Source organism: Callorhinus ursinus, unplaced genomic scaffold, assembly GCF_003265705.2.
Source record: "Callorhinus ursinus isolate GAN/ISIS: 27379988/994484 unplaced genomic scaffold, GSC_fseal_2.0 scaffold87, whole genome shotgun sequence".
Classification (NCBI taxonomy): domain Eukaryota; kingdom Metazoa; phylum Chordata; class Mammalia; order Carnivora; family Otariidae; genus Callorhinus; species Callorhinus ursinus.
Window position 1 is genome coordinate 78,933 of NW_027397149.1, and position 10,566 is coordinate 89,498.

The window sequence follows — 10,566 nt, forward strand, 5'->3', positions numbered from 1 at the left end:
AAGATGTTGGTTGAAAAAGGGAAAAAGAAAAATAAAAAAAACAGTCAACAAAAATTAACTTTGATGAAATAATGGATCATGGTAAAAAAAAAAAAAAAAAAGCCATGAATCTATGTGCAGTATTCCCCTAGCGCTGGAGTTCTCCCATTCTCCTTGATCGATCAACTTGGTCTTGGCTTGCTGGCTGTTTGTGCTGATCTTCTGGGGGAGGGGCCTGTTGCTGTGGTTTCCAAATGTCTTTGCCGGAGGCGGAATTGCCCCGCCCTTGTCGGTCCGGGCTAAGGAAGCTGCTCCGGTTTGTTCTCAGGAGCTTTTGTTCCCTGCAAGCTCTCGGTACAGCTTTGGAGGACCAGGGCAGAAATGGTGGCCTCCCAATCTCCACCCGGAGGAGCTGAGAACTCGGGGCCCCGCTCCTCAGTGTGTCCCCAGAGAAAAGCAGTCACTCCCGTGTCCCCGGTCTCCGGCCGCACTCCGTGCTCACCCGGCCTGTGATCGAGCGTTGCTATCTCTGGCACCCGACCCCGCACGGAGTCTCCAAACCCAGCAGATCCCTGCAGTGTGTTCCCGCACCGCTCCTCCCTGGGAAGGAAGGGGAGTCTCCCCGGATCTGCTGCTTGTTGGGTCCCTGCTGGGGGAGCCGTGCCCCGACTGGGCCGCAGATCACAGTTTATGGCAACCCCGAGCTGAGAGCCCGCGCCTCGGCTCCGTCTCTGCAGCTGGCTTCCCCGCTCTGATACCTGGGAGCTCTGGCGCACTCAGGCACCCCCGGTCTCTCCGTGACCCCAAGGGTCCTTAGACCACACTGTCCCGGGAGGATTCCACCCCCCGCTTAGCCACTGCAGCGACGTCCCTCCGCCGAACCAACTTCAAAAAGGTCCGATTTTGTGCTCCGTGGCTCTATCACTTGCCAGAAGCGGCCGGCGGAGGCCCCTCCCCCGCCATCTATCCTCCCGAATATCGCCTCGGATTCACTTCTCCGCACGCCCTACCTTCCAGTAAGTGGTCGCTTCTCTGTTCAGAGAGTTGTTGCTACTCTCCTGTTCGATCTCCTGTTGAGTTCGTAGGTGTTCAGAATGGTTTGATCCCTATTCAGCTGAATTCCTGAGACCAGACGAAATCTAGGTCTCCTACTCCTCCGCCATCTTGCTCCGCCTACCCACATCTTCTTTATCCATTCATCTGTTGAAGGGCATCTTGGCTCTTTCCACAGTTTGGCTATTGTGGACCCTGCTACTATGAACATTCGGGTGCATGTGGCCCTTCTTTTCACTACACCTGTATCTTTGGGGTAAATACCCAGTAGTGCAATTGCTGGGTCATAAGGTAGCTCTATTTTTAACTTTTTGAGGAACCTCCACACTGTTTTCCAAAGTGGCTGTACCAACTTGCATTGCCACTAACCCCTTTCTCCACAACCTCTCCAACATTTGTTGTTTCTTGCCTTGTCAATTTTTGCCATTCTAACCGGTGTAAGGTGATATCTTAAAGGGGTTTTGATTTGGATTTCCCTCATGACTAAAGATGATGAACATTTTTTGATGTGTCTGTTAACCATTTGTATGTCTCTTTTTGAGAAGTGTCTGTTCATTACTTTTGCCCAATTTTGACTTGATTATTTGTTTTTTGGGTGTTGAGTTTGAAAAGATCTTTATAGATCTTGGATCAGTCCTTTATCTGTACTGTCATTTGCAAATATCTTCTCCCATTCGGTGGATTGCCTCTTTTTTTTTTGTTGTTGACTGTTTTCTTTGCTGTACAGAAGCTTTTTATCTTGATGAAGTCCCAAAGTTCATTTTTGCTTTTGTTTCACTAGCCTTTGGAGATGTATCTTGAAAGAAGTTGCTGTGGCCAATGTCAAAGAGGTTACTGCCTATGTTCTCCTCTAGGATTTTGATGGATTCCTGTCTCACATTGAGGTCTTTCATCCACTTTGAGTTTCTCTTTGTGTATGGTGTTAGAGAATGGTCAAGTTTCATTCTTCTGCATGTGGCTGTCCAAATTTCCCAGCACCATTTATTGAAGAGACTGTCTTCTTTCCATTGGATATTTTTTCCTGCTTTGGCGAAGTTTAGTTGACCATAAAGTTGAGGGTCCATTTCTGGGCTCTCTGTTCTGTTCCATTGGTCTATGTGTCTGTTTTTCTGCCAGTACCATGCTGTCTTGGTGATCACAGCTTTGTAATATAGCTTGAAATCAGGCAACATGATGGCCCCAGCTTTCTTTATCCTTTTCAACATTTCCTTGGCGATTTGGGGTATTTTCTGATTCCATACAAATTTTAGCATTGTTTGTTCCAACACTTTGAAAAATGCCCTTGGTATTTTGATCAGGATGGCATTGAAGGTATAAATTGCTCTCGGCAGCATAAACATTTTAACAAAGTTTATTCTTCCGATCCTTGAGCATGGAATGTTTTTCCATCTTTTTGTGTCTTCTTCAATTTCTTTCGTGAGTGTTCTATAGTTTCTAGAGCATAGATCCTTTGCCTCTTTGGTTAGGTTTATTCCAAGGTATCTTATGGTTTTGTTTTTGGTGCTATTGTAAATGGAATGGATTCTCAAATTTCTCTTTCTACAGTTGCATTGTTAGTATATAAGAAAGCAACTGATTTCTGTGCATTGATTTTGTATCCTGCCACATTACTGATTTGCTGTATGAGTTCTAGTAATTTGGGGGTGGAGTCTTTTGGGTTTTCCACATAAAGTATCATGTCATCTGCGAAAAGAGAGAGTTTGACTCCTTCTTTGTCAATTTGAATACGTTTTATTTCTTTTTGTTGTCTGATTGCTGTTGCTAGGACTTCTAGTACTATATTGAACAATAGTGGCGAGAGTGGGCATCCGTTATGTGTTCCTGATTAAGGGAAAGGCTCTCAGATTTTCCCCATTGAGGATGATATTTGCTGTGGGTTTTTCATGGATGGATTTGATGAACTTGAGGAATGTTCCCTCTATCCCTATACTCTGAAGAGTTTTAATCAGGAAAGGATGCTGTATTTTGTCAAATGCTTTTTCTGCATCAATTGAGAGGACCATATGGTTCTTCTCTCTCCTCTTATTAATGTGTTCTATCACATTGATTGATTTGTGAATGTTGAAACACCTTTGCGTCCCAGGGATAAATCCCACTTAGTCGTGGTGGATGATCCTTTTAATGTATTGTTGGATCCTATTAGCTAGGATTTTATTGAAGATTTTGGAATCCATATTCATCAGGGATATCAGTCTGAAATTCTCCTTTTTGATGGAGTCTTTGCCTGGTTTGGGGATTAAGGTAATGCTGACCGCATAGAATGAGTCTGGAAGCTTTCCTTCTGTTTCTATTTTTTTGAAACAGCTTCAGGAGAATAGGTATTATTTCTTCTTTGAATGTTTGGTAGAATTCCCCAGGGAATCCATCAGGCCCTGGACTCGTTTTTTGGGAGGTTTTTGATCACTGCTTCAATCTTGTTACTGGTTATTGGCCTGTTCAGGTTGTCAGTTCTTCCTGTTTCAGTCGTGGGAATTTATAGGTTTCCAGGAAGGCATCCATTTCTTCCAGGTTGCTCAGCTTATTGGCATATAGTTGTTGATAATAATTTCTATTGTTTCTATTTCCTTGGTGTTAGTCATGATCTCTCCCCTTTCATTCATAATTTTATTAATTTGGGTCCTTTCTCTTTTCTTCTGGATAAGTTTGGCCAGTGGTTTTTTGATCTTATTAATTATCTCAAAGAACCAGTTTCTAGTTTCGTTGATCTGATCTACTGTGTTTCTGGTTTCTAATTCATTGATCTCTGCTCTAATCTTAATTATTTCTCTTCTAATGCGTGGCTTAGGCATCGTTTGTTGCTTTTTCTCCAGTTCTTTAAAGTGTAAAGTTAGTTGGTGAATTCAGGTTTTTTCTATTTTTTTGAGTGAGGCTTGGATGGCTATGTATTTCCCCCTTAGGAATGACTTTGCAGTATCCCATAGGTTTTGGACCGATGTGTTTTCGTTCTCATTGGTTTCCATGAATTGTTTAAGTTCTTCTTTGATTTCCTGGTTGACCCAAACATTCTTGAGCAGAGTGGTCTTTAGCTTCCAAGTGATTGATTTTCTGCCAAATTTTTTCGTGTGATTGAGTTCCAGTTTTAAAGCACTGTGGTCTGGGAATATGCAGGGAATAATCTTAATCTTTTGGTATCAGTTGAGACCTGATTTGTGACCCAGTATGTGGTCTATTCTGGAGAAAGTTCTATGTGTGCTCGAGAAGAATGAGTATTCTGTTGCTTTAGGGTAGAATGTTCTGTATATATCTATGAGGTCCATCTGGTCCAGTGTGTCATTCAAAGCTCTTGTTTCTTTGTTGATTTTCTGCTTAGATGATCTGTCTATTGCTGAGAGTGGAGTGTTGAGGTCTCCTACTATTAACGTGTTATTATCAATATGTCTCTTTATTTTGGTTAACAATTGGCTTATGTAGATGGCTGCTCCCATGTTGGGAGCATAAATATTTACAATTGTTAGATCTTCTTTTTGGATAGACCCCATAAGAATGATATAGTGTCCTTCTGTATCTCTAACTACAATCTTTAGCTTAACATCTAATTTGTCTGATATAAGAATTGCTACCCCAGCTTTCTTTTGAGGTCCCTTCACTTTCAGTCTGGATGTATCTTCAGGTTCAAAATTAGTCTCTTGTAGACAGCATATGAATGGGTCCTGTCTTTTTACCCAATCTGCAATGCTGTGCCATTTCATGGGAGCATTTAGGCTGTTCACGTTGTGAGTGATTATTGAAAGATAAGGATTTATTGTTATCATATTGCCTGTGAAGTCCTTGTTTCTATAGATTGTCTCTATAAATTTCTGTTCTATATCACTCTTGGGGTCTTTCTCCTTTTATAGAAACCCACCTTAATATTTCTTGCAGGGTCGGCTTAGTGGTCGCATATTCTTTCAGTTTCTGCCGATCCTGGAAACTCTGTATCTCTCCATCCATTCTAAATGACAGCCTTGCTGGGTAAAGTATTATTGGCTGCGTTTTCTTCTCATTTAGTACCCTGAATATGTCTTGCCAGCCCTCTCTGTCTTGCCAGGTCTCTCTGGACAGGTCTGATGTTATTCTGATGTTCCTCCCTCTGTACATAAGGAATCTCTTCCCCCTAACTGCCCTTAAGATGGTTTCCTTGGCTCAAAGATTTGTGAGTTTTACTATTACATGCCATGGCATTGGTCTATTCTCCTTGATCTTGGGAGGGGTCCTCTCTGCCTCTTGGACGTGAGTGCTTGTTTCATTTCCCAGATTAAGGAAGTTCTCAACTATGATTTGCTCAAATATATCTTCTAGTCCTCTCTCTCTCTCCACCCCCTCAGGGATTCTAATAATTCTGACATTGGAACGTTTCATCACATCACTTATTTCTCTAATTCTGTTTTCATGGATTTTAAATTGTTTGTTCCAGGCCTCCTCCCGTTCCTTCCTTTCTAGATCACTAATTCATTCTTCTGCCTCATTTACCCTAGCTGTTAGAGTATCTAAATTAGATTGGATTTCATTGATAGCATTTTTAAGTTCTGCCACATCAGCTCTCATTTCTGCCCTTAGAGAATCTATGTTGCCATTAATCATTTTCTCCATCCTAGCTATTGTCTTCATAACTGTTACCCTGAAGTCTATTTCCAACATCTTGCTTATATCCATGTCCATTTGTTCTGTTACAAAGGTCACAATCTCTGAGTCTTTCCTATTTTGGAGGTTCCTCCTCTTAGTCATTCTGTTGAGGGGTGGTTGAGGGAATGTACAGAGTTCAAATTATTGACCACCACCCAAGCAAAATACCTGTTTTATAGTGACCTTAGGGTTGTCGGCCTCTTGCTCTTCCAGCCTGTCTTCTGGGGGTGGGGTCTGCCATGCTGTTACTCAGGCAATCCTGTTTGGGCAGAATTACCCTGTCCCCTCTGGGGGGGGGATGGGCTCAGTGAAAACCGATTTTGGGGGGCTTTTTTTCCTCTGGCGGCTTTCCCAGGTGGCTTTCTGAGAGTCAGAACAGAAGTGACTATATCCAAACCTCTGCCTCAGACAGAGAGATCGCAGTCTGTTCTTCAGTGAGCTCTCTAGGCCACACTGTCTCCATTTCTGTCTGTGCTGCTAAAAACTACAGCACCCTGGATTGTGCATCCCACAGCAACACTGCCAGCCCTTGCTTCCAGGTCCAGGTATGTCTCTGCCCTTTGTGCTTCTTCTTTTTTTTTTTAAGATTTTATTTATTTATTTGACAGAGAGATAGAGACAGAGAGAGTGAGAGGGGAACACAAGCAGGGGGAGTGGGAGAGGGAGAAGCAGGTTTCCTGCCAAGCAGGGAGCCCAATGTGGGGCTCAATCCCAGGACCCCGGGATCATGACCTGAGCCAAAGGCAGATGCTTAACAACTGAGTCAACCAGGAGCCCCATGCCCTTTGTGCTTCTAAAACCACCAGCCACCCCCAGTTCACACATCTGCCCCTGCAGCTCCAGGTTTCAGTGGGGGGGGGGGCTGCCCTAAAGTCCTTTCCCTGCTGCTACCATCTGTGAGTCTGTGCCCGGTCCCCAACATGGGATGTTTTCAAGCCTCCTCAGCTCAGGGTCCTGGAAATTCCATCCCCCTTCCATTTATCTTCTGATATCTACCCACAGAATCACAGCTCCCCGCTTCATACCTTGAAACCAACCACTGGAGATATTCTGTTTGTAGAGATCCAGATATATCTTCTTACATCTCAGGCTGATTTCATGGGTGTTCAGAGTGGTCTGGTAGATATCCAGCTCAATTCAGGGCACCGGTTGGAATAGGGTCCCCTACTCCTCCACCATCTTTGCCCCCTCCCTAGGAAACAGATTTTTGAGAGCTATGTCTTCAGGGGTGAAGGACACAAAAAGAACAAGAAGCCAGGCAAACCAAGCCTATTCATTCATTCATTCATTCATTCACCAAACATATAGTCAACAATTGTCTGCTCTGTGTTCCAGATATTGTCCTAGGGGTTCCTGCCCTCCAGGAATGCAGTGTCAAAGAGAAAAAACACATGTTACTGACAGCATATGAGAGGTAAAGCTTCTCTTGGCTAGGCAGTCAGGAGGCTCTGGAGGAAGTGACCTTCAAGCTGAAACAAGAGTCAAGTGAAGGAGGAGAGGAAGTGAGTTCTGGGCAGAGGTAAAGCATGGACAGAGACTGGGAAGTGAGAGGGAGTATCAGAGGAACACAGATACATCCTGACCTGTCCCCAAAAGATCATGGTTAGGCCTGACATCCCAATGTAATTATTAATCACTCTCCCTTTCACTTTCAAAAGGGTCCTGGCTGGTCACCCTGTAGTATATGAGAGAAATATGAGCTTGAGAGGGAAGGGCAAGAGCAGAAGGTGGGCTGCAGAGGTAGACAGTGATCACATAGGGCCTTCAAAGGTCACCTTTAATACAATGGGCCCTGGCCTCAGAGCAGGAGAGCTATTTGGAGTGAAGTGAAGAGCCATGTCCTGCCTGTTCATGGTGGCCTCTACCTAGGTGCAGCCTCATGTTGCCTCACCCATTTTTCAAGAAAAACCATAAATCTGGATTTCTCTCAGAAATCTCTCAATTTTAGGGTGGGGAGAAGGAGTAACTGGGTGATGGGCATTAAGTAGGGCACACAATGTAATGAGCACTGGGTGTTATATACAACTGATGAATCACTGAACTCTATCTCTGAAACCAATACACTATATATTAATTAACTGAATTTAAATTAAATTTTAAAAAGAAATCTCTCAATTTTAAAATGTCAGCAACTAATAAAAAACAAATAAACAAAACCATGTAGGCTAAATAAAACCTGAGGGCTGGATTTGGCCTAAGGGTTGCCAGTTAGAAATCTCTTTTCTTTTTTTATTATTATGTTCAATTAGCCAACATACAATACATCATTAGTTTTTGATGTGGTGTTCAATGATTCATTAGTTACATATAACACCCAGTGCTCATCACTACAACGTGCCCTCCTTAATTCCCATCTAAACTGTAAATGAGTAAAAGGGAAAAATTAAAAAAAAAAAAGACTGTGAGCTTTCCCTGAGGAAGGGAAATCCACACTATCAGGATGCATATCTCTGGTAATCTTGAGAGAGTGGAAAGAGAAATACCTTCCAAGTACCTTTCTCATGCATCTACAGGGAAAACAGGTCAGCTAATTTCTCTATCAGGTCATCTATCCACCTAGAGGGAAGGAATAAATGGGTGGGATCCCACCTTTGTGCTTTCAGAGGTTGATGATAAATCCTGGAGACCAAACCAAGTGGGTTCATCAGGAAGGTCCCACAGATGGAGAAAGTATAACTGAAACCGGTGACCATCCTGAGGATGGATAGAGTGGAACACTCCCAGCCCCCCATTTTGAGTGCAAGCCATATCATAAGTCCTGACAAGAAGGAGGGGCCTGAAATGCTAGGAATTGGGCTAGTAGCACCATCAAGAAACCTTCAGGCTTTACCACAAGTTTAGTTTATTGGACCAAGTAGGAAAATAGGACTTTTGAGATGGTAATGGTATTACTTACAATACAGGGGCAGCTGCTGTAATGGAGGTTCAGAATACCAGTGTTATAAAAAAGATTAGTGTTCATTTCTCTTTCTTATAACAATATGAGATTATGGAGTCCAGGACTAACACGGTAGGTCTACAGAGTTAGAACCCAGATTCCTTCTGTCTCACTCTGGCCTTCTTGGATGTTGCCCTCATCTGCAAGGTCCAAAATGGTGCACCATGGCATTCATGCCCCAGCTGGTAAAAAGATGGATAAAGAGAAAGGAAGAACACTTCTCTCAGAGGGCCTGACTCCAAAGTTGTTCACTCAACCTACTCATATCCCATTAGCCAGAACCTAGTCACACAACCATCTTAGCTGCATAAGAAACTGGGAAATGTGCTTTTTAACTGGGTGGCTATATTAGTTACCCATTGTGGCATAACAAACCATTCCAAAGCATAGTGGATTGAGATATCAACAATTTATTATTTCTTTTTTTTTAATTATGTTAGTCACCATACAGTACATCATTAGTTTTTGATGTAATGATCCATGATTCATTGTTTGCATATGACACCCAGTGCTCCATGCAATACATGCCCTCCTTAATACCCGTCACTGGGCCAACACATTCCCCCATCCCCCTCCCCTCTAAAACCCTCAGTTTGTTTCTGAGCCCATAGTCTCTCATGGTTCATCTCCCCCTCTGATTTCCCCCGCTTCATTTTTCTCTCCCTTCTCCTAATGTCCTCCGTGCTATTCCTTATGTTCTACAAATAAGTGAAACCATAAGATAATTGACTTTCTCTGCTTGTTTCACTTAGCATAATCTCCTCCAGTCCCATCCATGTTGATGCAAAAGTTGGGTGTTCATCCTTTCTGATGGCTGAGTAATATTCCATTGTATATATGGGCCACATCTTCTTTATCCATTCATCTGTTGAAGGACATCTCAGCTCTTTCCACAGTTTGGCTATTGTGGACACTGCTGCTATGAACATTGTGGTGCATATGGCCCTTCTTTTCACTACATCTGTATCTTTGGGGTAAATACCCAGTAGTGCAATTGCTGGGTCATAGGGTAGCTCTATTTTTTTTCCAAAGTGGCTGTACCAACTTGCATTCCCACCAACAGTGTAAGAGGGTTCCCCTTTCTCCACAACCTCTCCAATATTTGTTGTTTCTTCCCTTGTCCATTTTTGCCATTCTAACTGGTATAAGGTGATATCTCAATGTGGTTTTGATTTGAATTTCCCTGATGGCTAATGATGATGAACTTTTTTTAAGTTTTTTAAAAGATTTTATTTATTTATTTGACAGAGAGAGTTAGTGAGAGCTAACACAAGCAGGGGTAGTGGGAGAGGGAGAAGCAGGCTTCCCGCTGAGCAGAGAGCCCGATGTGTGGCTCAATCCCAGGACCCTGGGATCATGTCCTGAGCCAAAAGCAGACACTTAATGACTGAGCCACCCAGGCCCCCCATTTTTTTAAAGATTCTATTGATGATGAACATTTTTTCATGTATCTGTTAGCCATCTGTATATCTTCAAACAGTCAACAAAACAAAGAGGCAACCCATGGAATGGGAGAAGATATTTGCAAATGACACTATAGACAGGGCTGATATCCAAGATCTATAAAGAACTTCTCAAACTCAACACCCAGAAAACAAATAATCAAGTCAAAAAATGGGCAGAAGACATGAATAATTTATTATTTCTCACAGTTCTGGGCAGTTCTTTTGTTGGGCTTGCCTGTGGCTGCAGTCATCAGATGGGTGGACTGGGATGGAAGTCCCATTATGGCCTCAAGCATGCACTTGTGCTGGCTGTCAGTTGAGAGCCTTAGCCATCTGCTCTTTCTCTAATGAACTAGATGGGTCTCAGGTTGGTGGTCTCAGAATTCTGAGAAGGTGAAAGCAGAAGCTGTAGTGCATCTAAGCCTAGGCTCTAGAACTCCCATACATTCCTTGATCCACCACATTCTATTGAACAAACCAAGACACAAGACCAGCTCAGATTCCAGGTGGTAGAGATAGCCCCCTTCACTTGATGGAAAGAGGAGCAAT

General features: G+C 43.0%; 1 long non-coding RNA gene across 1 annotated transcript in view; it reads right to left on the bottom strand.

Annotated features, from left to right (window-relative positions):
- Positions 1–8,046, bottom strand: part of LOC141371684 (uncharacterized) — a 22,010-nt gene extending 13,964 nt beyond the window's left edge. Inside the window, exon 1 of the long non-coding RNA XR_012376816.1 lies at positions 6,660–8,046. This is a non-coding gene — a long non-coding RNA (uncharacterized lncRNA). The remainder of the gene's footprint in view (positions 1–6,659) is intronic.
- Positions 8,047–10,566: the final 2,520 nt, after the last annotated feature.